The 27,729-nt window shown below is 42.0% G+C and overlaps 1 protein-coding gene across 6 annotated transcripts in view; it reads right to left on the bottom strand.

Moving 5' to 3' along the window:
* The window catches only part of LOC106586826 (PTB domain-containing engulfment adapter protein 1), a 190,015-nt gene that overhangs the window by 36,712 nt on the left and 125,574 nt on the right, over window positions 1-27,729 (bottom strand). The window contains exon 1 of one of the 6 annotated variants that reach the window (XM_045707320.1): window positions 18,065-18,197. The exons of 4 other annotated variants lie outside the window; for them this stretch is intronic. The gene's annotated coding sequence lies outside the window, so the exon portion shown is untranslated. Of the gene's footprint in view, window positions 1-17,497; window positions 17,668-18,064; window positions 18,198-27,729 lie in introns of those variants that run through there. One more of the 6 variants, XM_045707321.1, reaches the window with a different exon arrangement.

Below are 27,729 nucleotides of genomic sequence, written 5' to 3'. Positions count from 1 at the left end.
ATGAAGAATACAATTAAACAAAATTGAAAAATATAAATATTTTCTCCAAACGATTTGAGGGAGTGCGCACATACGACTATTCTGTGTTGAGCAGATAACAAAGAAACAGGTACTCCTATATGCTTAATATACAGTTATTAATGTAACCTTAGTTCTACAAACGTCGGGCTATATGTTTGGATTTTTAATACATTGTAAGGCTGCATGAGACTAATGATGATTTGAAAAAAGTCACTTGAAAGGCATGAGCTCTGCTTTGTTATTTTCACACAGGCTGTACACACTCCAATAGTCTCTCATTCACAATTTGAAAAGCACTACATAATGCCTCAAATTTCACGGCAGCATCCCCTTTGTGGCCGTAATGCACCCTTAAACATCCATGCCTTTTGCAGCCAGTGGCAGTTGTTCCCAACTCCCCGAGTGCTGCGCAACCCAAAAGTGTCTCACTCACACTGCTCTCCGTACAGGTTACAAGTTAAGACAGACACATCGGGGACACAACTGTGTGCATCCTTATCCAATTCCGAGGTGCAAATTGAAGATATTGGATGAACTGTCCACATTCACTTTTCGTCAGCCAACAAGATGAGTAGGCCTAACGAACAGCAAAAGCACTAGCCTATGTCAATCTACTATCCCCCTTAGTATTCTGTGCGAGAAATAAATATTCCAAAGAGTCTGGGACAGTTGTGGGACGCGATAGATCCCAAATTAAAACAACCCTTAGCATATTCTTTTTTTAATGCAATGTGGCTTTGCATCATCTTAGAATGTTTAGCTTACAATGTTAATAAACGATTAGGCTATTTATTCACATTATAAGCACAGCAATGCACACATGGTAATAGGCAATAACCTGAAATTTGACCCCAAAAAATAAAAACAACGGCCTGATGTCAGCCTGTGATTTAGGAAACCCACCCTCTCACAGAAAGCCAATGTTTAAGAAGTCAGAATGTCCACCGATGAAAACCTAGGCCCACCTGCAAAACACCTTGTTTACCTTTGGGTTAAAGCCATTTACCATCTGAGTAGGGTAGTTCACCATTTTGGTATTTTTGACGGCTAGACTTGTTAGTCAGTGTCGATATATCACACTAAAACAGGTCAAAGGTCAAAATGTAACAGCCGTCGTCAGAATGAGACCAAGGTGCAGCGGAGGATGTGTTCATCTTGAATGAATTTTAATAACCGAATGAACACTTATACAAAAGGAACCAAAAAAACAACCAGCAACAGTTCTGTCAGGAACAAACTAAACAGAAAGCATTCACCCACAAACCCCAAAGGAAAAAAACAGGCCGCCTATGTATGACTCTCAATCAGCAACAACGATCTACACCTGTTCCTGATTGAGAGCCATACACAGCCGAAACAAAGAAAACCACCAACATAGAAGAAACCTAGAACGCCCACCCATGTCACACCCTGGCCTAACCAGAAATAGCGAACAAAAAACCCTCTCTATGGCCAGGGCGTTACACAAAAGAAATCAACTACTGCTGGTTGTTTTCGTAGTAACAGTAAATATCGCTTGAGACCATTTTCTGGATTTTTTAAAATTATTTATTTATTTTTGCCACAATCTGTTGCATTACAGTATAACCTTACTGGGAGAAAGAAATAACCCTAGTTATATGCTTGTCGGTGGCTGCCCGATTAAATCCAACCAAAGTAGATTAGTTATTGTAGCAAAACGTAAGACTTCTTATATCAGCAAAGTCATGAAAAAGTTGTAGCTTTCACATAAAGCGAGGTTCAATGCTGTCATATTAAACTCTGCTGGATATAGCGTACATGTATGAACAGTGAATAGGCATTATCGGGTTACAGTACGTACATGTTCTCTTTGACCATTTGCTGATGATCCTAACCAAGTGAGAACTTTTAATACCAAAGGTAAATGGCGATAAGGAGAAGCTCAACTTAAAGTTCTGTTGCAACCTTGCAATCGCTCCCCAACATTTTTTACTGAATATGTATGAATGAGAATGTGGAATCAAGACATTATACAACAAAGCATTAAGAGCACATCAATTTTGCAAGGTTTAAATGGTGTCCACATCACCAACAAACTAACATGGTCCAAGCACACCAAGACAGTCGTGAAGCGGGCACGACAAAACCTATTCCCCCTCAGGAGACTGAAAAGATTTGGCATGGGTCCTCAGATCCTCAAAATGTTCTACAGCTGCACCATTGAGAGCATCCTGACGGATTGCATCACTGCCTGGTATGGCAACTGCTCGGCCTCCGACCGCAAGGCTCTACATAGGGCAGTGCGAATGGCCCAGAACATCACTGGGGCCAAGCTTCCTGCCATCCAGGACCTCTATACCAGGCGGTGTCAGAGGAAGGCCCTAAAAATTGTCAAAGATTCCAGCCACCCTAGTCATAAACTGTTCTCTCTGCTACCGCACGGCAAGCGTTACCAGAGCGCCAAGTCTAGGTCCAAGAGGCTTCTAAACAGCTTCTACCCCCAAGCCATAAGACTCCTGAATATCTAGTCAAATGGCTACCCAGACTCACCCCCCCCCCCTCCACAACACTGCCACTCTGTCGTCATCTATGCATATTCACTTTAAATTCATTCTACCTACATGTACATACTACCTCAACTAACCGGTGCCCCCGTACATTGACTCTGTACTGGCAGCCCCTTGTATACATTGTTATTTTTTACTGCTGCTCTTAAATTACTTGATACTTTTCTCTCTTATTCGTATTTTTTGAAACTGCACTGTTGGTGCAGGGGCTCGTAAGTAAGCATTTCACTGTAAGGTCTACACCTGTTGTATTCGGCGCATGTGACGAATTGAAATTGGATTTGAAATGCCAATTTCCAAAATCTATGTTCTTAACTCTCACAGATAGCTACTATACATAAGTAAGTTCTGCCTCGGAATAGGTTGACTCAATTATTTTGACAGTTGCTGCTTCTTTCTTCATCTCTTTCCTTACAAGTATTAATCAAGTCCCTTCCATAGTGATAGAATCCCTTCTAAGCCAGTGATTTCAGGAAAAGGTAGGAACCCATTTCTGAGTCAACTTCATTATACCTCGATATGTTTCCGTTCAAAACATCCACTCCTGCAAAACTTAAATGGAATGAAGCGCTGATATAACTATTTTACTCATGAAGTACATTACACTTTAAAGCAAACATATTCTGATAAATATTCTGCTAAGAAACCAAATACAATGTCTCAGATGAGTTCTAAGGATACAAATGACTATTGTCCAGATAAGAGCTGTTGTGAATCAAACAATAGAACAGAATTGAAACGTCCATATGATTGAAAAGTCCATTAAAAAAAAAATGTAATTAAAAAAAGGTTCCTGTCTTTGTTATGTATCCCTTTGATACAACTGAAGGGCGAGAACATCCTTTCTAGATGGATAATATAGCATCCGGCTACAGTAGTCCTTCAATGCTGAATTGTATGCAATAAGGATGACACTGACCATTGTGTGTAACGGGTCGTACTGAAGATCTCACAGCAGACATGAATATGCTGTAGAAACCTTATTCAGATGCTCAACAGAGAATGCATACGATGAGTAGATGTACAGTACATAGATACTGAATATGATGAATTGTATTTGACACAGCATCACACAATTGACCATGACACTGCAGCAGGCCAAGAGCACAGTTAAACATGTGCAATGCCATCTTCTGAGACACTGACAGATACAGTGCCGTCAGAAAGTATTCACACTGAGTAAATCAAACATTAGGAACACCTTCCTAATATTGAGTTAAACACCCCCGAAATTGGTGAAGTGAAAAAAATAAACAGTTAAAAAAAAAAAAATAATTTAAACAAAAAACTGAACAGTGCATATGTATTCATCCCCTTTGCTATGAAGCTTCTAAATAACATCTGGTGCAACCAATTACCTTCAGAAGTCACATTAGTTAAATAAAGTCCACCTGTGTGCAATCTAAGTGTCACATGATCTGTCACATGATCTCAGAATATATACACACACCTGTTCTGAAAGGCCCTAGAGTCTGCAACACCACTAAGCAAGGGGCACCACAGAGACCAAGGAGCTCTCCAAACAGCTCAGGGACAAAGTTGTGGAGAAGTACAGATCAGGGTTGGGTTATAAAAGAATATCAGAAACTTTGAATATCCCACTGAGCACCATTAAATCCATTATTAAAAAAATGGAAAGAATATGGCACCACAATAAACATGCCAAGAGAGGGCCGCCCACCAAAACTCACAGACCAGGCAAGGAGGGCAAAGAAAGAGAAACTTCCGGTTTGGAGCGAGCAGTCGCACTACGCTTCGCTTCGCACTACGCTTCGCTCCACAGGTAATATTAGACTTCACTACATTACAACGGCTTGATTTGTTTGATCTGAGCAATTCTTCTTAGCTAGCTACATAGCCGTCTTTGTATCAAAGATAATTGTGTAGTTTAGAGTAATTAGAGTAATTATCGAGGCTAGCTATCTTCGTCCTCCTAACGTAGTCAACACTGCTAGCTGCTAGCTAGCTAGTCATCACTGCTAGCTAGCCAACTTCTACCGACTAGCAGCACTGTAGAAACTATTACATTACAACGTAACGACTTGATTAGTGTGGTGTTAGTGTTAGTTAGCCAGCTACATAGTTGTCTTTGCTGTCTCTGTATCTAAGATAATTGTGTAGTTTGAGTAATTATCGAGGTGAGCTAGCCAGCCGCGACGCGGCGCCAGACTTAGTCAACACACCTAGTCATCATTAACCCACTGCTAGCTAGCCAACCGTTACCGACTAGCAGCGCTGTAGATACTAATACTTTACAACGGAACGATTTGACTAGTGCAGTGTTAGCTAGCTAGCAACTTAGTTGTCTTTGTCATAGCTTGATAATTGTGTAGTTTAGTAATTACCGAGGTTAGCTAGCCAGCCATCGAGTTTAGCTAGCCAGCTATTTCCGTCCCCCGCGACGCCATTTTTCCTAACCCAGCCAACTATTACCGACGAGCAGCATTGTAGAAACTAAATACATTACAAGGAACGTCTTGATTAGTGTTATGTTAGCTAGCTAGCTACAAAGTTGCTTTGTATCATGACAAGGTGTAGTACTGAAACTATCGAGGTTACCTAGCCAGCTACACGTTCAAAGTCAACAACGCAGCCACTGCTAGCTAGCCTACTCCACCAGCCAGCAGTACTGTATCATTTTCGTCATTTTAGTCAATAAGATTTTTGCAACTTAAGCTTAACTTTCTGAACATTCGAGACGTGTAGTCCACTTGTCATTCCTATCTCCTTTGCATTAGCGTAGCCTCTTCTGTAGCTTGTCTACTATGTGTCTGTCTATCCCTGTTCTCTCCCCTCTGCACAGGCCATACAAACGCTCCACACCGCGTGGCCGCTGCCACTCTAACCTGGTGGTCCCAGCGCGCACGACCCACGTGGAGTTCCAGGTGTCCGGCAGCCTCTGGAACTGCCGGTCTGCGGCCAACAAGGCTGAGTTCATCTCAGCCTATGCTACCCTCCAGTCCCTAGACTTCCTGGCGCTGACGGAAACATGGATTACCACAGATAACACTGCTACTCCTACTGCTCTCTCCTCGTCTGCCTACGTGTTCTCGCATACCCCTAGAGCATCGAGCCAGCGGGGTGGTGGCACTGGAATCCTCATCTCTCCCAAGTGGACATTCTCTCTTTCTCCCCTGACCCATCTGTCTATCTCCTCATTTGAATTCCATGCTGTCACAGTTACCAGCCCTTTCAAGCTTAACATCCTTATCATTTATCGCCCTCCAGGTTCCCTTGGAGAGTTCATCAATGAGCTTGACGCCTTGATAAGTTCCTTTCCTGAGGATGGCTCACATCTCACAGTTCTGGGTGACTTTAACCTCCCCACGTCTACCTTTGACTCATTCCTCTCTGCCTCCTTCTTTCCACTCCTCTCCTCTTTTGACCTCACCCTCTCACCTTCCCCCCCTACTCACAAGGCAGGCAATACGCTTGACCTCATCTTTACTAGATGCTGTTCTTCCACTAATCTCATTGCAACTCCCCTCCAAGTCTCCGACCACTACCTTGTATCCTTTTCCCTCTCGCTCTCATCCAACACTTCTCACTCTGCCCCTACTCGGATGGTATTGCGCCGTCCCAACCTTCGCTCTCTCTCTCCCGCTACTCTCTCCTCTTCCATCCTATCATCTCTTCCCTCTGCTCAAACCTTCTCCAACCTATCTCCTGATTCTGCCTCCTCAACCCTCCTCTCCTCCCTCTCTGCATCCTTTGATTTCCTCTGTCCCCTATCCTCCAGGCCGGCTCGGTCCTCCCCTCCTGCTCCGTGGCTCGACGACTCACTGCGAGCTCACAGAACAGGGCTCCGGGCAGCCGAGCGGAAATGGAGGAAAACTCGCCTCCCCTGCGGACCTGGCATCCTTTCACTCCCTCCTCTCTACATTTTCCTCTTCTGTCTCTGCTGCTAAAGCTACTTTCTACCACTCTAAACTCCAAGCATCTGCCTCTAACCCTAGGAAGCTCTTTGCTACCTTCTCCTCCCTCCTGAATCCTCCTCCCCCTCCCCCCCTCCTCCCTCCCCTGCGGATGACTTCGTCAACCATTTTGAAAAGAAGGTTGACGACATCCGATCCTCGTTTGCTAAGTCAAACGACACCGCTGGTCCTGCTCACACTGCCCTACCCTGTGCTTTGACCTCTTTCTCCCCTCTCTCTCCAGATGAAATCTCGCGTCTTGTGACGGCCGGCCACCCAACAACCTGCCCACTTGACCCTATCCCCTCCTCTCTTCTCCAGACCATTTCCGGAGACCTTCTCCCCTACCTCACCTCGCTCATCAACTCATCCTTGACCGCTGGCTACGTCCCTTCTGTCTTCAAGAGAGCGAGAGTTGCACCCCTTCTGAAAAAACCTACTCTCGATCCCTCCGATGTCAACAACTACAGACCAGTATGCCTTCTTTCCTTTCTCTCCAAAACTCTTGAACGTGCCGTCCTTGGCCAGCTCTCTTGCTATCTCTCTCAGAATGACCTTCTTGATCCTAATCAGTCAGGTTTCAAGACTGGGCATTCAACTGAGACTGCTCTTCTCTGTGTCACGGAGGCTCTCCGCACTGCTAAAGCTAACTCTCTCTCCTCTGCTCTCATCCTTCTAGACCTATCTGCTGCCTTTGATACTGTGAACCATCAGATCCTCCTCTCCACCCTCTCCGAGCTGGGCATCTCCGGCGCGGCCCACGCTTGGATTGCGTCCTACCTGACAGGTCGCTCCTACCAGGTGGCGTGGCGAGAATCTGTCTCCGCACCACGTGCTCTCACCACTGGTGTCCCCCAGGGCTCTGTTCTAGGCCCTCTCCTATTCTCGCTATATACCAAGTCACTTGGCTCTGTCATATCCTCACATGGTCTCTCATATCATTGCTATGCAGATGACACACAATTAATCTTCTCCTTTCCCCCTTCTGACAACCAGGTGGCGAATCGCTTCTCTGCATGTCTGGCAGACAATTCAGTGTGGATGACGGATCACCACCTCAAGCTGAACCTCGGCAAGACGGAGCTGCTCTTCCTCCCGGGGAAGGACTGCCCGTTCCATGATCTCGCCATCACGGTTGACAACTCCCTTGTGTCCTCCTCCCAGAGTGCTAAGAGCCTCGGCGTGACCCTGGACAACACCCTGTCGTTCTCCACTAACATCAAGGCGGTGACCCGATCCTGTAGGTTCATGCTCTACAACATTCGCAGAGTACGACCCTGCCTCACACAGGAAGCGGCGCAGGTCCTAATCCAGGCACTTGTCATCTCCCGTCTGGATTACTGAAACTCGTTGTTGGCTGGGCTCCCTGCCTGTGCCATTAAACCCCTACAACTCATCCAGAACGCCGCAGCCCGTCTGGTGTTCAACATTCCCAAGTTCTCTCACGTCACCCCGCTCCTCCGCTCTCTCCACTGGCTTCCAGTCGAAGCTCGCATCCGCTACAAGACCATGGTGCTTGCCTACGGAGCTGTGAGGGGAACGGCACCTCCGTACCTTCAGGCTCTGATCAGGCCCTACACCCAAACAAGGGCACTGCGTTCATCCACCTCTGGCCTGCTCGCCTCCCTACTTCTGAGGAAGCACAGTTCCCGCTCAGCCCAGTCAAAACTGTTCGCTGCTCTGGCACCCCAATGGTGGAACAAGCTCCCTCACGACGCCAGGACAGCGGAGTCAATCACCACCTTCCGGAGACACCTGAAACCCCACCTCTTTAAGGAATACCTGGGATAGGATAAAGTAATCCTTCTAACCCCCCCTTAAAAGATTTAGATGCACTATTGTAAAGTGGTTGTTCCACTGGATATTATAAGGTGAATGCACCAATTTCTAAGTCGCTCTGGAAAAGAGCGTCTGCTAAATGACTTAAATGTAAATGTAAATTAATCAGAAAGGCAACAAAGAGACCAAAGATAACCCTGAAGGAGCTGCTAAGGTCCACAGCGGAGATTGGAGTATCTGTCCATTGGACCACTTTAAGCCGTACACTCCAGGGAGCTGGGCTTTACGGAAGAGTGGCCAGAAAAAAAGCCATTGCTTAAAGAAAGAAATAAGCAAACACGTTTGGTGTTCGTCAAAAAGCATGTGGGAGACTCACCAAACATATGGAAGAAGGTACTCTGGTCAGATTAGACAAAAATGTTGCTTTTTTGCCATCAAGGAAAACGCTATGTCTGGTGCAAACCCAACACATTTCATCACCCCGAGAACAACATCCCCACAGTGAAGCATGGTGGTGGCAGCATCATGCTGTTGGGATGTTTTTCCCCATCGGCAGTGACTGGGACACTGGTCAGAATTGAAGGAATGTTGGATGCCGCTAAATTCAAGGATATTATTGAGGGAAATCTGTTTCAGTCTTCCATAGATTTGAGACTGGAACAGAGGTTCACCTTCCAGCAGGACAATGGCCCTAAGCATACTGCTAAAGCAACACTCAAGTGGTTTAAGGGGTAACCTTTAAATGTCTTGGAATGGCCTAATCAAACCCCAGACTTCAATCCAATTGAGAATCTGTGGTATGACTTAAAGATTGCTGTACACTAGAGGAACCCATCCAACTTGAAGGAGCTGGAGCAGTTTTGCCTTGAAGAATGAGCAAAAATCCCAGTGGCTAGATGTACCAAATGTATAGAGACATACCCCAAGAGACTTGCAGCTGTAATTACAGACCATTTTGGTCTCATCTGACCACAACACTTTCACCCAGTTGTCCTTTGAATCATTCAATGTTCATTGGCAAACTGCAGACGGGCATGTATATGTGCTTTCTTGAGCAGGGGGACCTTGCGGGCGCTGCAGGATTTCAGTCCTTCACGGCGTAGTGTGTTACCAATTGTTTTCTTGGTGACTATGGTCCCAGCTGCCTTGAGATCATTGACAAGATCCTCCCGTGTAGTTCTGGGCTGATTCCTCACCGTTCTCATGATCATTGCAACTCCACGAGGTGAGATCTTGCATGGAGCCCCAGGCCGAGGGAGATTGACAGTTCTTTTGTGTTTCTTCCATTTGCGAATAATCGCACCAACTGTTGTCACCTTCACACCAAGCTGCTTGGCGATGGTCTTGTAGCCCATTCCAGCCTTGTGTAGGTCTACAATCTTGTCCCTGACATCCTTGGAGAGCTCTTTGGTCTTGGCCAGGGTGGAGAGTTTGGAATCTGATTGATTGATTGCTTCTGTGGACAGGTGTCTTTTATACAGGTAACAAGCTGAGATTAGGAGCACTCCCTTTAAGAGTGTGCTCCTAATCTCAGCTCGTTACCTGTATAAAAGACACCTGGGAGCCAGAAATCTTTCTGATTGAGAGGGGGTCAAATACTTATTTCCCTCATTAAAATGCAAATCAGTTTATAATATTTCTGACATGCGTTTTTCTGGATTTTTTTGTTGTTATTCTGTCTCACTGTTCAAATAAACCTACCATTAAAATGATAGACTGATCATTTCTTTGTCAGTGGGCAAACGTACAAAATCAGCAGGGGATCAAATACTTTCTTCCCCTCACTGTATGTCAATCTACTATCCCCCATAGTACAAAAGTCGACCAATTCTATTCTGTGCGAGAAATAAATATTCCAAAGAGTCTGGGACAGTTGTGGGATGCGATAGATCCCAAATTAATACAACCCCAGCATAAAAAAAAAATGTTTTATGCAATGTGGCTGATGCAACATCTCAGAACGTTTAGCTTAAAATGTTACTAAACTATTAGGCTATTTCTTCAGATTATAAGTGCAGCAATGTGCACATGGTAATAGGCTATAAGCACAAATGTTCCATTAGCAGAAAACACCACAATGAAAAGTGACCGCAAATGCAATTATGCATGTGATGCTTTTATTATAAAAGGTGCATTTTTACTGTGAAAATGATCTTCCCCAAACTTGAAACTCATATATACAACTTGATTTGAGTCCACCTGTGGTAAACTCAATTGATTGGACATGATTTGGAAAGGCACACACCTGTCTATATAAAGGTCCCACAGTTGACAGTGTATATCAGAGCAAAAACCAAGCCATTAGGTTGAAGGAATTGTCTGTAGAGCTCCAAGACAGGATTGTGTCAAGGCACAGATCTGGGGAAGGGTATCAAAAAATGTCTGCAGTATTGAAGGCTCCCAAGAACGCAGTGGCCTTCATCGTTCTTAAATTAATGAAGTTTGGAACTACCAAGACTCTTCCTAGAGCTGCAGTATTCCACCAATTAGGGCTTTATGGTAGAGTGGCCAGACAGAAGCCACTTCTCAGTAAAAGGCACAACAGCCCACACGGAGCTTGCCAAAAGGCACCTACAGGACTCTCAGACCATGAGAAACCAGATTGAACTCTTTGGCCTGAATGCTAATCGTCACATCTGGAGGAAAGCTGACACCATCCCTATGGTGAAGCATGGTTGTGGCAACATCATGCTATAGGGATGTTTTTCAGCATCAGGGACTGGGAAACTAGTCAGGATCAAGGGAAAGACGAACTGAGCAAAGTACAGAGAGCTCCTTAATGAAAATTGCTCCAGAGTGCTCAGGTCCTCAGACTGGAGCAAAGGTTCTCCTTCCAACAGGACAGGACTCCTTCCAGCCAGAGCCAAGACTTGAACACGTTCGAACATCTCTGGAGACACCTGAAAATAGCTGTGCAGCGATGCTGCCCATCCAACCTGACAGAGCTTGAGGATATGCAAAGAATAAATGGGAGAAACTCTCCAAATACAGGTGTGCCAAGATTGTAGCGTCATACCCTAAAACACTCGAGGCTGTAATGAGTGCCAAAGGTGCTTCAACAAAGTAGAGTAAACGGTCTGAACACTTATGTAAATGTGAATTCAGTTTTTAGATTTTTAATACATTTGCTAAAATGTATAAATACCTGTTTTTGCTTTGTCATTATGGGGTATTGTGTGTAGATTGATAAGGGGGAAAAACGATGTAATCCATTTTAGAATAAGGCTGTAACGTAACAAAATGTGGAAAAAGTCAAGGGGTCTGAATACTTTCCTAATGCACTGTATATAATATGTAGAATATACTGTAGATGTAAATGCTTACAATAGTCCAACTAAAGTAGTCAGTAGTTCCAGGATTTGATATTTTCATAAGTTGAGACAAACTAACTTCTGGAAGGACATTTGTATCCACTGACATAATGCAGAGGAGCGTTGTAACATTCAGGAAATAATTACTCTCACACGTGGGGGACAAAAATCACACATCTAGCTCTGTGAAGAGGACTGTGTTTCAGGACTACTTTTTAAAGAGGGGTGTGGTGCTAAATAGGAGTCTGACATTTGAGTCACTTAGCAGAAGCTCTTATCCAGAGCGACTAGGGTTAAGTGTCTTGCTGAAGGGCATATCAACAGATGTTTCACCTAGACAGCCCAGAGATTAGAACCAGAGCCCTTTCGGTTACTGGCCCAATGCTCTTAACCGCTAAGCTACCTACCCTAGCAGGTACAAACATGTTACGCTATTTGACAGCCAGACCTGAGAGACTGAGCCGTTCAACAATAATACAATGTGCAAAAAGTGATTGAAGGCTCCATGTGAATGTTTCTATGCAAAGAACAGTAATGTTTCCTTACTCCTTAATCTCAAAGTTAATCGATGTGAACAGTGAGCTGGATAGTGTGTCAAAAGGTTTAGTATTAATAATACATAAACAACATAATTTCATATACTTGGACATGACAGAAAAGCAATTGCAAGCATTCCCATGTCTTATTTGTCCAATTTGAGAGACGTAATTCAGGAACAGAAATTAGCAATTTAGCATCAATTAGTCTAGCTTTAAGATATATGGTAGCTACAGTATATTGTTATATTACGTGAGTCACCACATGGGAATGCCAGCTCTGACTGACTATTGTGTAAAACCTTCAGCATGCCACTGAGGACCATGATTTCTTCCCATTATGAAAGGAAATGGAAAAAATGCTAAAATTTAGCAAAGCACCAAAGTACTCTTTTCTTTCTGAAATTACAAAGCAACAAGCATCCTACAATAAGTCGCTAAGAATACTAGGATAATGTTTAGACATGCAATTATTAAGAAAAAATATACATTTTCTGCAGAGACATAACTTCATTTAACAAAGGTCTAAAACCACATTGTGATGTTGGGAGAAGTTTTCTTTCCATCTATAAAAAGGTCCTTCAGGGCAAAAAAGCTTAACTGGAATGAGCTAGAGGGTGTGGATTGGGATATCCTGACTGCTGCCAAAACAGAATAGTTTTGCCACTTAAAATTACATCTTGTCTTTCTTATTTACGGCCAAAGAATTTGTCCCCGCCTCAGAGCGATGCAGAGCCAGAAACCATGTCCACAATTCGGGGGAGAAGGAGTCACTTTTCTGCACATCTAAAGACGCTAGACAAATAAGCAATAGGCTAGGCACCAAGTCAGTTATTTTTGTCACCCTGAGCATGATGAAAATGGTATCAAAGCAGCTTTTTGCACAGTCTTGTAGGGTCTAAAGCATGTGAAGTCCCGATTTAATAGGGGAATATGATTCATTATGCTTAGCCTACTTTACGAGTGGCAGATTAAAAACCCACATTCAATATCTGGAGTTTGAAAAAACGTCAGCATTACAAACTGCCTTCAAAAAATAATAGCCAACTGTGATGCACACGTGACATCTGGAAAACCATGTATCCCTCAAACGAGCATACTGACTCATTACTCTGTAGAACAATGCTCAAGGGGAAATGTCCCTTCAGTGCTACTATTGATGCTTCTCTCCCCTGATCTTAACCAACAGGACTTAAGGCCCTATCGACCACAGCTATAAGACCAACTTCCACCTCGACCTACTTCCATAGGAAGTACAAATTATTTCAGGGATCAACCTTAAAAAAGCCCAGTGCAGTCAAAAATGTGATTTTCCTGTGTGTGTGTGTGTGTGTGTGTGTGTGTGTGTGTGTGTGTGTGTGTGTGTATATATATATATATATATATATATATATATATATACACACACACACACATAGTTGAAGTCGGAAGTTTACATAGACAAATACATTTAAACTCAGTTTTCACAATTCCTGACATTTAATCTGAGTAAAAATTCCCTGTTTTAGGTCAGTTAGGATAACCACTTTATTTTAAGAATGTGAAACGTCAGAATAATAGTAGACACAATGATTTATTTCAGCTTTTATTTCTTTCATTACATTCCCAGTGGGTCAGAAGTTTACATACACTCAATTAGTATTTGGTAACATTGCCTTTAAATTGTTTAACTTGGGTCAAACGTTTCAGGTAGCCTTCCACAAGCTTCCCACAATAAGTTGGGTGAATTTTGGCCCATTCCTCCTGACAAAGCTGGTGTAACTGAGTCAGGTTTGTAGGCCTCCTTGCTCACACACGCTTTTTCAGTTCTGCCCAAAAATGTCTATAGATTGAGGTCAGGGCTTTGTGATGGCCACTCCAATACCTTGACTTTGTTGTCCTTATTAAGCCATTTTTCCACAACTTTGGAAGTATGCTTGGGGTCAATGTCCATTTGGAGGACCCATTTGCAACCAAGCTTTAACTTCCTGTGGCTCAGTTGGTAGAGCATGGTGTTTGCAACGCCAGCATAGTGTGTGCAACGCCAGGGTTGTGGGTTCGATTCCCACGGGGGGCCAGTACAAACAAAGAAAAAGTCATACATACATACATACATGAAATGTATGCATTCACTGCTGTAAGTCGCTCTGGATAAGAGCGTCTGCTAAATTACTAAAATGTAAAAAAATGTAAAAAATGATGTCTTGAGACATCCTGCCTCATTTTCCTGCCTCATGGTGCCATCTATTTTGTGAAGTGCACCAGTCCCTCCTGCAGCAAAGCACCCCCACAACATGATGCTGCCACCCCCATGCTTCATGGTTGGGATGGTGTTCTTCGGCTTGCAAGCATCTCCCCTTTTTCCTCCAAACATATAGATGATCATTATGGCCAAACAGTTCTATTTTTGTTTCATCAGACCAGAGAACATTTCTCCAAAAAGTACAATCTTTGTCCCCATGTGCAGTTGCAAACCGTAGTCTGGCTTTTTAAATGGCAGTTTTGGAGCAGTGGCTTCTTGCTTGCTGAGCGGCCTTTCAGGTTATGTCAATATAGTACTTGTTTTACTGTGGATATAGATACTTTTGTACCCGTTTCCTCCAGCACCTTCACAAGGTTTTTTGCTGTTGTTCTGGGATTGATTTGCACTTTTCGCACCAAAGTACGTTCATCTCTAGGAGAAGGATAGCGTCTCCTTCCTGAGCGTTATGACGGCTGCGTGGTCCCATGGTGTTTATACCTGTGTACTATTGTTTGTACAGATGAACGTTGTACCTTCAGGCTTTTGGAAATTGATCCCAAGGATGAACGAGACATGTGAAGGTCTACCATTTTTTTTTCCTGAGGTCTTGGCTGATTTCTTTTGATTTTCCCATGATGAAGCAAAGAGGCACAGAGTTTTAAGGTAGACCTTGAAATACATCCACAGGTACACCACCAATTGACTCAAATGATGTCAATTAGCCTATCAACCTAAGTGTATGTAAACATCCGACTTCAACTGTATTTCCACACTATGAGGTTGGAATAATACTGTGAAAATTATAATTCCCTTTTATAATGTAAAAACTGTTTGAAAAGACTGCATCAAATTTCATCCTGTTTTGGTGGGATGGAGTTTTGGCCTTCCATGGTATCACCATCATACAGTAAATTAGTTAACTGACCCCCCAAAAAAAGAGCGTTCCAGACCTCTCTGCCAATAACAGCTCATTTTCCGTTTTCCCCTCCCCACTCAGACCACTCCCAGAAAGTCCTAGCAAAATTATTGCTTGAGAAAACGCTCTCTGCTAATAAGCTACTTGTTTATTTTTGACCATTTTAATTGAAAAAATATATATATATAAATAATAAAAATCACCGTAAGTTACGTAAGGTACCCCATCGCTACTTTACAGTGTATTCAAACACACTCTTACAGCACTGTGGGATAAAAACGGTTTCCCTTTACCCCAAAACTCTACCAAGTAAGAGTATTATGTCATAAGTTAAAAGGTTATAACTGAGTCAAAAAGACAAGCCATCAACAGCTAGAGTGTGTGACTACATCTGTCTATTCCAGTGCCAATATCCGTTTCCCACCTTTTCCTTGTGGGTTGTCTGTTTTAAACAAGATATCAGAAATGCTTGCTGCATTACTGCCTATAAATGCCTACTACTCTACCATTACATTTTGTTTATGTGGCTTCACAGTTAACAGTCTGAACTTGGTTTGAACTCCTCTTCTTATGAAGACAGCATCTATACCTTGTGTTGAATATCAGGACTAAGATACACAAGACCTACATTACATTCAAATCACTATTTCAGCAGAATCATATCAGACAACCCAACTCAAAGCCAGAACTTTTCCTCCCTAAGACTGCCTGAAAAAAAATACCATTCTAGCATCCAGAGGCACAGAAAATATCAAGTGCTAGTCTACAGTGTATCTAACGGCAACCACCAAGGGAATATAGGAGAGCAGGTTACAATACCCTCTCACTGTGGATGTTTTCTTACTCTACTGTTGGGCTGTGTATGCCTGGACTGACACTGTGATGTCCCTCATTATGATTGACAGAAGCTGTTTGCTATTTTTAATGGCTTCCTGGGCTTGTGAGTCAACCTCTCTTGGGAGAACCTTATCCCCAGTCTTACCACAGAGTCGCAACCTTCCCCACTGCTATTAACCCTCTGCAGTGTGACTTTGCAAGCATCAGGTATGTTTGAGGTCACAGTTGCGGTGATATACAGCCGTCTGGAGAATCAGACCGGCTGAGCAATCCTTATTCTCACAGGCCATTGCTCAGGTTTAAAATTCCCCGGGAGCGTGTATGTAGCGTAACCTATAGCCGGGAGAGTTAGAGGGAATGGATTGTTCCTGAGGGACCACAAAGACCATACTATTATGCAGTTTACTAGGGCAGGGAACAGACAGGGACCTCAATACGATATTATCACGGTACGTATTGCGATTCTATATGTATTGCAGTTCGATACTGTGATTTTATTGCATGTCGATGTTCCTAACGTAGGTTATAGCTCACTATATGTCTCCTGCACAGGGACAAGAGACAGCGCCATGAGAAAACGAGTTTTGATCAGTCATGGAAATAAGTGCGGAAAAATTGCACTCTATTTAAAAAGAAGATGGAGAACAAGCTCTGAAGGACAAATAGTGGATTTATAGTGCAGGTACAGCCAACTAGCGCAACAGTAACATGATATGAGACAACATATTGTCAATAATATCCCGATATGTAACTGTATTGATGTTTTTTCTCCCTTCACTACAGTTTGCAGTACGCTCAGTTGACCGAAAACATCGGAGGACAAGCTGATCCCTCGAGCAGTTACAGTAGTGTATAAACACTATCAGGTCTGATCATAAAATCAAATAGGACATAAAGAATGCAAATTGACACCTTATGCCATGGCTAAACAGCTTCCAATCAGTGTACACCACACAATTAAAGTGATATTAATTGGGAGCAATGATGCGCAAACATATTAAGCACAAAAAACAGCAATCAATTTAATTATTCAACAATAACATTCCAGAATGTATGTATTTTGTATTACTGCTACACATTGAGGCGAACACTTCTAATTAAATCAAGGCTGGGATAATTATAATTGAAGTCAGTTCAGGTAAACTGAAATTCCAATTCAATTATTTAAAGAATGGCTTATATTTCCAATGAATTATCAATAAACTGAGTAGAAGCTATTTATATCAAAAGTTTTTCAATGCTATATTTTTTTTAAACTAAAATCACTTCCTGAATTAATTGACCCCAGTCCTGAAGCAAATGATTCACTAAATGTGGCATAAATTCATGAGGTTTATCATTCGTCATTTGCTCAGAAAAACATCCAGTCAGTTGCGCAATTGTACTTCACTGACTCAAACAGTTGGAATTTGTTGGAAAACAGAAATTACCTACTTTGAACCCTGGGGGAAAAGAATATTCTCTCAAACCCAAAAAGCAATCCGCAAATAAATAAAAAAAATCCCCAAAATTGATGCCCCCTTTAAAAGCCTCTCTAGCAGCGGCAAATCTGAGCCATACGCATACAAAGAAAACAAGCCAGTTTTTGACATGGGATGAAAACACGCACTGCAGTCCCCTAACATAATGCCGCTCGGAAACAACAGTGCTTCATTGTTTCTTCACTCGCTTTCACCCGCTCTGGTATTTTGCTTGCTAAGCGCAAAACACATTAGACATAGCAACAACTCTTTATTAATTTACCCCGACATTCCACAGTTGAATCAGCCTAAACCAAGCACAGCGCTGCTCCCCGAGCTCTCTCTCTCTCTCTCTCTCTCATTCAATCAGACACAGGAAAATTCCAGCTCCCTTACCAACAGCAAAAGAGACAAACAAACAGACCAACCGATGCTTTACCCCGTTGCCAAGAGAAACTAAAATAAGAGAATGGCTTTCGAGTGGTATTACACAAACAAGCAAAGATGACCAGGCAGCAGCACCAAAATAAAAGCGACTTACTTGCTTTGAAACCGGGTGGAATAGTGAGAAGAAGGAAGTTCCAGCAGAGCCTAATAGTTTTCAGATGTGGGCCAGATGGTGATACATTCAGGATTGTGGTAGAGGAGATGGGTTTGCAAAACTCCAATAAGGGCTTTTTTACAGAAACACGATACCTGGATTTCAGAGTAAAAATTCCTCCACCCACAATTCATGCAAAAGTTGTTTTTCTGCACATTTTTCTGGGAGGACATAAAATAAGAAAATTGCTTTCTACACAAAGAGGAAACACACAGAGATTACCTTCAAAAATCTACTTTCCAAAGGTTTCAGTCTAAACTGTCAATCTTATATCACTTTTGGAGAGACATGGCAATACATTGAGCATTTAGATATTCAAATCACAATGTAACGTAATGTGCCTGAAAAGAAGCCCTGAATCGATAAAAGAGCATGAGAAAATGCTTTGTTTGAGAATTGGGGAACACAATATGCTGTGAAAAAGCATTTAAACTGCAGCTGCAGAAATACATGAGCATAGGAACAGTGGATCCTAGCTGCTTGAACTGTTATACCTTAGTGAAATTCGACACTTCCATGTCTTATTCAACGCTTGGAGATGAACTGCTCAGGACAGCTTTTCAAGTGAGGGGCATCAAGCAGGGAAACACATGGATGACATTTTTTAGTAATTTATTCTTGTTTATGACAGGTCCAGGTTAATTTGACATTAGGGCCCTTTTTCAGTCAAAGCTGGTAAGCAGGTTTCCTGGGATTCTTGTACTGCGAGTTCGAAACAAAACCAAGTTAACAGTGTGAAACAAAAAATAAACTAAACTGCATGTTAATTCAAACAAAATTCATTCATTCAGAAATTTCACTGTAGGGAACAAAATGTTGGATTTGACCCCCGAATCCTTTGTATAGGTTTTGATTGAATACAGGCCCGATGTGATGCCATGTTTGTTTTGGCTGGGAGTTCCCGGGCCTCTGCTTCTGAGTACCATTTAAATCAGGGAGGGCCCGGCTATCAGGCTTGAGGTTCTGTTCACACTTTGTTTTCCTAACGCTTTGCTCTAGTTTGCTCTCTATCATTTTATGTTTCAGTCTTCTATGGACAGCTGGGGTGAGGTAGGGTGTTAAGGTTTGTGCACACATTTGCTAGCTCTCAAAGTGGAGTCCTTCCACATGTGGCAATGTGAAAGATCAAGTATGAAGAGAATTTCCATTACAAGCTCTGCTGTCACCAATGCAACTTCTCTGTTAAGTTAGAGGAACCTTTTATTGTCTCTATACTTATTTTTGATTATAAACTGGGTGGTTCGAGCCCTGAATGCTGATTGGTATATGGCCAATATACCATGGCTAAGGTCTGTATCCAGGCACTCCACGTTCCATCGTGTATAAGAACAGCCCTTAGCCGTGGTATATTGGCCACATAACACTCCCCCTCAGGCCTTAATTGTATCAGGGACATTTTTTATTTAGCCTTTATTTTACTAGGCAAGTCAGTTAAGAACAAATTCTTATTTATAATGACAGTCTACCCCAGCCAAACCCTAACCACGCTGGGCCAATTGTGCGCCGCCCTATGGGACTCCCAATCACGGCCGGTTGTGATACAGCCTGGAATTGAACCACGGTCTGTAGTGACGCGTCTAACACTGAGATGCAGTGTCTTAGATCACTGCGCCACTCAGGAGCCTCCAAAACATGTATCAATTTGGGCCGTGCCGAAACCAGTAGCGCAATATTATTTCCATGGCTAAATAAAGCAGACCAAACTCTTTGGTCTCTCTCCTGCTCTCACCTGCTGTATGTAAAGTAGTGTGTCCCATAGCTTGGACAATAAATACATCTGACTCTGGATGACATTTGTTTCCAACATCAGGGCTGTTTTCCTAAACAAGTTAATACTGCTAAAGGCTAAATATAAATAAGTAGGACCACTACAGTATATGATTGACACTTGTCACACCCCCACTCCAACTTCCACATTTAAAATATTACATCTACTGTGGCTAATTAATGCCATGGCTGCTCTTTTCTCAATGAGTGTAAAGGCACCTTGGGAAACATATTAAATCTACTTAATTTCTATCAGATCAATATCAATCTCCAGGATTGATATTCCCAAGACATAAAAGTTATCTTAAGAGGTAATATCAGTGTTCTTCGGCAATTAGCATTTTTTTTATTATTATTATGGAAATAGAGAAAATCAAGAATTACAACAACTGAATCTTATTATTTTATTACGTATCTGATTTATTCATGATGAGTAAAAAGTGCTGCACACCACACACACAACAGTAGTATGAATAGTCAGTTTCTAACAGACATTCCTCCAAGTTTATTAACATTCCTTCCACAAAGACATATCAAACTAAAATCAATGTGTGACCAAATTGAACCACATAACATCTCAATAGGTCACACGTACTGGCATTTCTTGCTGATTCTACAAGGAAATGATCAGAAACAATAATGGATTTTAGTGTCGGGTAAAATGTTAAAACAGAGTGGCCTCTTGCAGGATGTGTTAATCAGTAATTGGAGGACTTACTGGTAACACACAGTCTTTCATTCTAGATAGTTTGAAAAGTCTATGTTGCAGAGTGTGCGTTGTGTGACTGAAAAAAAAAAAAAACAATATTAACTTTTATAAAGACTCAAAATGTCAGCTGAGTCTAATTCTAGAGTGCAAACAAAGTTTTGGTTATGAGAGGCCAGTTGTCAGGAACCCCGTTGGTACATCCATCAGTGATCATATGTTGCATGGCCATCCCACTGGGCACAGACGTCAGTTAAAAGTCTAGTTTTGATTTACATTTGGTTGAGTTGTCAAGTAATTTAATTCAACGTAAAAAAACAACAACAAAAAAACATGTCATTAGATTAAAGGTTAAAAGTTGGGGAAAAAAATGTAAAAAGACAAAATGCCCTTACGTTGATGACTTATTGCAAATTCAAAAAGTTTTCCACGTTGATTCAACATCATCATAGAGATTTTTTGGGTTGAAATGGCATGGAAACAACATTGATTCAACCAATTTTTGCCCAGCGGGATGACATCCACTGCAGGTACAACAATAAAACACACTCACCATCTGGTTACACTTTGGTTTACCAAAGACATGGGAGCTATTTTGAGAATTGTACAATACTCTACTACAATACTCTACTACAATACTCTACTACACCAACAAAGCAAACAAATATGTTTTTTTTTTCCCACGTGAAGTGACCAGGAGCATTTGGGCTTTGATTTTATTTTCCACCCACAGTCTAAGTCTTCCACTTAAGTCAACAAAGCCAGGACATTCCTGAAAACTGCAAGCTGTTTGTACTTGAGGGCAGAAGCATGTGTTTTCAACCCTTGGAACACTGCAGGGCATGGAGCTTGGTGTTAGGTCTTCATGTCCCTGTCACAAACTACAGAACACCAAGCAAAAAAAAGGAAATCTCACTTATAGTCTTGCTGTCTTTCTAACTATAGTTATATTTGGATTCAGGCTATGGTTCTTACATGGCGCAAACACAATGAAAGTGAAATTATTTGGAGGGGGAAAATGTTTGACAGCTGAACCAACTGGTGATATGGTTAAATCATAAAAAATGAATTGAAATCAAACTTTATAGACAATGATATTGTGCATACAGACAAGCTGTGGCTCAATGATGTATTGGTGGTCCTGCAAAATCAAATATCTGCCTTCTTTGTAACACAAACCAAGACATACAGTCCTCTGCACATGTCATATTGTTGCTCAAATCATGTTTCAGATGGAAACTAGAAAAACACTACTTTATCCAATGGTCAATACCCACTGGCAACAGATGTCAGTTCAATGTCTAGTTTTGATTTACATTTGGTTGAGTTGTCAACTAATGTGAATTCAATATGAAATCAACCAAATATGCCACCATGTCATTGGAATTAGGTTACAAATTATGGTGACTTTTTTCAAATCCAATCAGTTTTCCACATTGATTCAACATCATCACATATCATTTTTTTGGTTGAAATGACATGGACACAATGTTGATTCAACCTGTTTTTGCCCTGTGGGTAGGGATTCGGCTGTCTCTCCCTTCAACAATAAAACATGACATCCAATCAGAAGGAGTCATCCACTTCCCAGGGCCAATTTATCAAGCTGTGCAAGGTTATGCATGCTGATCCAGCAGCATATCACCAAGCAGTCCTGAAGGCTCTCAACAACTCGTTCCCCTCGCATCCAAAACGTCATATGGGTAGAGCCACAACCACTATCTGCTGAGACTGTCTTATCTTATCAATACACAGCTGTTGTGTCCAAAGCTTTAGGCTAACCCACCACTTCCAGAATAAAGAAATTGAATGTAAGCCTACAAACAGTATGTTCCCTGAATAGTAGTGCCCATTACATGAAGTTGAGGTAGCAGAGGGGTTAACTATTTCTTGATGGAATAATGTGTCTAGCTGGCTGCTCTGTCATGGAACGCAAATGAGAGAGGAATGGGGGAACAGTACACACTGTGAGGAGGAAACCTAATTGGCAATTAGCAGGAGTTTAGGAGGGAACCCTGGACTGAAGGTGAGCATTTACATCTCTCGCAGTGTTTATTATAATGGGTTTGATCAACCCTTTGTCCCTAGTTGGGGACGGAACTTCTGTAGTCTAAAATGTGCAGTTGTGTTACTCTGTATGCATGTGGTATTACACATTTACAAAAACAAAAGGGTTATCTCATCAGAAATGATCGAAATCGGTTTCAGCTGAAATCAGAGAGACACAGGGATGTCACTCTAACAGTCTAACAGTTTGCTCCCAAACTACTGAAATCAGGGTTAGATCTTTTCCACAGAGAGCCATCGTGGCTGCAGGCTTTTGTTCCAACCAAAAAGTTACGCCCCTGATTGGCCAACAAAGAATAAGAATAAGTTGTTTAGTAGTGTCAAAAGTTTGCCCAACGGGAATCTTATAAAGTTATCAGATATTCCTTGAAAATGACTGATGTCTTCAGGGTATGTCAAGAGTTTCAAGGCTTTCAAAAGGTCACGGCAGTATATCCTCTTGGAATCGTACCTCATATTTCTTTCAGAGGTCATATCTGCCACCACTCACGATATAAGTTTGAAAAGTTTCTTAGATGAGTGCACAGGAATGGCAGAATAAAGTAATTTGAATGGCGGATGACAGATGTTTTGCTGCTGACTGAGGTGATGTCACAATCTAGAAGTGAGTGTTGCACATTATAGTGTAAATCATGTATAATTAATCATGTATTTCTATGGCTATAAATCCCTTGCACTATACTGTTAGTATCAGCGTTAGTTAAAAGTGCTGTCATGTTCTGACTTTTCCATTACAAAAATAAATCATAGCTGAGTTTATCAGCATATGACTCATACCTTAAAAGAAGTGGAAACGTGTGCAATGTGCTTCTCACATACAAGACAAAAACCACACAAGCAGAGAGACTGACTAATCGTGAGTAATGAAGAGTTAATGCTAGCTGTTCTTGTTGACTTCCAGTCATTGCGCTAATGCTAGTTAGTATTGGCTAGCAAAACTAACATCAACATCCTTTAAACTGCACGCACACACAAAATTATGTCCGTGAGTTCGTCTGACTGGGTAAGTAGAGAAAAAGGCCTGAATGTGCAAAATGTTGCACGATGCCTTTAATATACCAACAGTTTTTAGGCCATTGATATCCAGGAAGAGCAGTTCCCCCGATACAGTGTCAATAGGGGGAAGATTGAGTCACTTTACAAAAAATAAATGAAATTCAAAAATAGATTGAGAAAATGTTTGGAGTCTCACTCTCCACGGGGTCTTTTGAATCTTGGGGAGTGGAAACAGCTGACAAAGCACACCATTTCTGGAAAGGCATGTCAAATTCTCTGAAACATTTAGACAAAATTATCAAATCTGTCAAGGGTCATCGTCTGGAAGCCCTGATAAATGTAACGCTTATCTTGACTCCGATCCATCACAGTAACCACAATGTCTATAGTGTCAACGACAAATAATTAAATAAAAATGTATCCTTCCACCTACACAGACAAGCATCTTGGCATGCATTCAACAAGGTCAGATATTCTGCAGAGTAATTTAGCTAACAATTCATTGACATTGACACTTTCTAGCCTGTTAGTTTTTGCTGACATAGTGATACACTCCAAGCTCAATTCACATTCTATCAAGTTACCAACATACACTGCCATAGGACCACTGGGTTCAAACTGTGGGACACATTGCATTTGCCACTACAATTGCAAACCATTGAGTTTTCGCTAAGTGGCTGTAAAGTTTCTCCACAATTACCTTGACTTTGCATGACAGGGGAATTTCATTTACACTAATAATGATTCAAATATTGTATCTGAAAATGCAAGTTGCTTAATACATTTACATTTACGTCATTTAGCAGACACTCTTATCCAGAGCGACTTACAAATTGGTGCATTCACCTTATGATATCCAGTGGAACAACCACTTTACAATAATTCATCTATATCTTTTTTTGGGGGGGAGGGGGGGGGGTTAGAAGGATTACTTAATCCTATCCCAGATATTCCTTAATGAGGTGGGGTTTCAGGTGTCTCCGGAAGGTGGTGATTGACTCCGCTGTCCTGGCGTCGTGATGGAGCTTGTTCCACCATTGGGGTGCCAGAGCAGCGAACAGTTTGACTGGGCTGAGCGGGAACTGTGCTTCCGCAGAGGTAGGGAGGCGAGCAGGCCAGAGGTGGATGAACGCAGTGCCCTTCTTTGGGTGTAGGGACTGATCAGAGCCTGAAGGTACGGAGGTGCCGTTCCCCTCACAGCTCCGTAGGCAAGCACCATGGTCTAATACGACATCAGTGATGTGAAAATCACTTTTCTAATTACATGTCACTACCACTTTCTCCCCAATGCTTAAATAATGCATTATACATTAGATTATTATACATTTACATGTTTCTATGTTCTACGTTGTAGTTTTATAATGAATATGCATATATTGCATCTGTTTTGGATACATTCAAGTGTTTCAAGTTATTGTAAAGAAGTTGACCCACTTTCAATGTGTCAAAGTAGTATCTGAAGAAGATGGCTAGGGTTCAGCTGGAACGGAGGGTAGAGGTAACAATGTTTTTTACATTAGTTGATATAGCTTTGTTTTATAGAGCATGATATCAACAGTGCCTTGCAAAAGTATTCACCCCCCTTTGGCGTTTTTCCTATTTTGTTGCATTACAACCTGTAATATAAATAGACTTTTATTTGGATTTCATGTAATGGTGCGGCAGGTAGCCTAGTGGTTACAGCGTTGGACTAGTAATCGAAAGGTTGCATGATCGAATCCCCAAGCTGACAAGGTAAAAAAATATGTCGTTCTGCCCCTGAACAAGGCAGTTAACTCACTGTTCCTAGGCTGTCATTGAAAATAATAATTTGTTCTTAACTGACTTGCCTAGTTAAATAAAGATCAATAAAAATGGACATACACAAAATGAAGTGAAACGAAAAAAATTACTTGTTTCAAAAAATTATACAAATAAAAAACTGAAAAGTGGTGTGTGCATATGTGTGAAGCCCCTAAATAAAATCTGGGGCAACCAATTACCTTCAGAAGTCACATAATTAGTTAAATAAAGCCCACCTGTGTGCAATCTAAGTGTCACATGATCTGTCACATGATCTCAGTATATATTCACCTGTTCTGAAAGTGGCCAGAGTCTGCAACACCACGAAGCAAGCGGCACCATGAAGACCAAGGAGCTCTCCAAAGAGGTCAGGGACGAAGTTGTGGAGAAGTACAGATCAGGGTTGGGTTACAAAAGAATATCAGAAACTTTGAACATCCCACAGAGCACCATTAAATCCATTATTAAAACATGGAAAGAATATGGCATCACAACAAACCTGCCAAGAGAGGGCCACCCACCAAAACTCACAGACCAAGCAAGGAGGGCATTAATCAGAGAGGCAACAAAGAGACCAAAGATAACCCTGAAGGAGCTGCAAAGGTCCACAGCGGAGATTGGAGTACCTGTCCATAGGACCACTTTAAGCCGTACACTCCACGGAGCTGGGCTTTACCGGAAGAGTGGCCAGAAAAAAGCCATTGCTTATAGAGAAAAATAAGCAAACATGTTTGGTGTTTGCCAAAAGGCATGTGGGAGACTCCCCAAAAATATGGAAGAAAGTACTCTGGTCAGATTAGACAAAAAAACACTATGTCTGGCGCAAACCCAACACCTCTCATCACCCCGAGATACCATCCCCACAGTGAAGCATGGTGGGGGCAGCATCATGCTGTGGGGATGTTTTTCCATCGGCAGGGACTGGCAAACTGATCAAAATTGAAGGAATGATGGATGGCGCTAACTACAGGGATATTCTTGAGGGAAACCTGTTTCAGTCTTCCAGAGATTTGAGACCGGGACGCAGGTTCACCTTCCAGCAGGACAATGACCCTAAGCATACTGCTAAAGCAACACTCGAGTGGTTTAAGGGGAAACATTTAAATATCTTGTAATGGCCTAGTCAAAGCCTAGACCTCAATCCAATTGAGAATCTGGGGTATGACTTAAATATTGCTGTACACCAGCGGAACCCATCCAACCTGAAGGAGCTGGAGCAGTTTTGCCTTGAAGAATGGGCAAAAATCCCAGTGGCTAGATGTGCCAAGCTTATAGAGACATACCCCAAGATACTTGCAGCTGTAATTGCTGTAAAAGGTGGCTCTACAAAGTATTGACTTTGAGGAGGTCAATAGTTATGTACGCTCAAGTTTTCTTTTTTTTGTCTTCTTGTTCGTTCACAATAAAAAATATTTTGCATCTTCAAAGTGGTAGGCATGTTGTGTAAATCAAATGATACAAACCCCCCCAAAATATATTTTGATTCCAGGTTGTAATGCAACATAATAGGAAAAATGCCAAGGGGGTGAATACTTTCGCAAGCCACTGTCATTAGATTATTTGTTAGATGATCAAACATGCCTTCATCATAAAACAACTTTCTTTCTATTCACATATGCAAAATTGGGCGCCCTACTTTGCTGCTGAAGCTGGACAGTATTCTTGAGCAAATTTAAAATATTAATTCCATGACTATTTGAGGAGATAAGGTTTTCAAGATAGTCTGCATTTTTTTTGCAATGAATAATGTAAGCTGAACGCCAAATGTTCTTCTTCATACATTGTTTTGGACCAACATCTGTGAAGTTTGGCACTAAACAGACATGCAAAAACACAGAACATTTTGGTTTTCTCTTGTAGTGACATCATCGTGCTGATAGGGTTTGGGGAAGTGGGGGGATTTCGCAAGAGCCATCACACACCCACACACATAGCTCGAAAAACACTAATCTCAACTTGCTTCATTGGTTTACTGTTCTTAGAAAACCCAGTACTCCCTCCACGCACGCACACACACACACACACACACACACACACACACACACACACACACACACACACACACACACACACACACACACACACACACACACACACACACACACACACACACACACACACACACACACACACACACACACAGACACACACACAAACAGACACACACACAGACACACACACATCTGAAACCATTCATGTGCTCCACACAGTGCAACTTTTGATTTCAGTCCAGTGCCCATCTTCACTTTAACCATTATCCCCACAGAGAGACAAACATATTTGCATG

Source organism: Salmo salar, chromosome ssa25 (assembly GCF_905237065.1).
Source record: "Salmo salar chromosome ssa25, Ssal_v3.1, whole genome shotgun sequence".
In the NCBI taxonomy this organism is placed as follows: Eukaryota; Metazoa; Chordata; class Actinopteri; order Salmoniformes; family Salmonidae; genus Salmo; species Salmo salar.
Note: the sequence above shows the minus strand (reverse complement) of the source record. Positions and strands in the feature narration are given on the sequence as shown.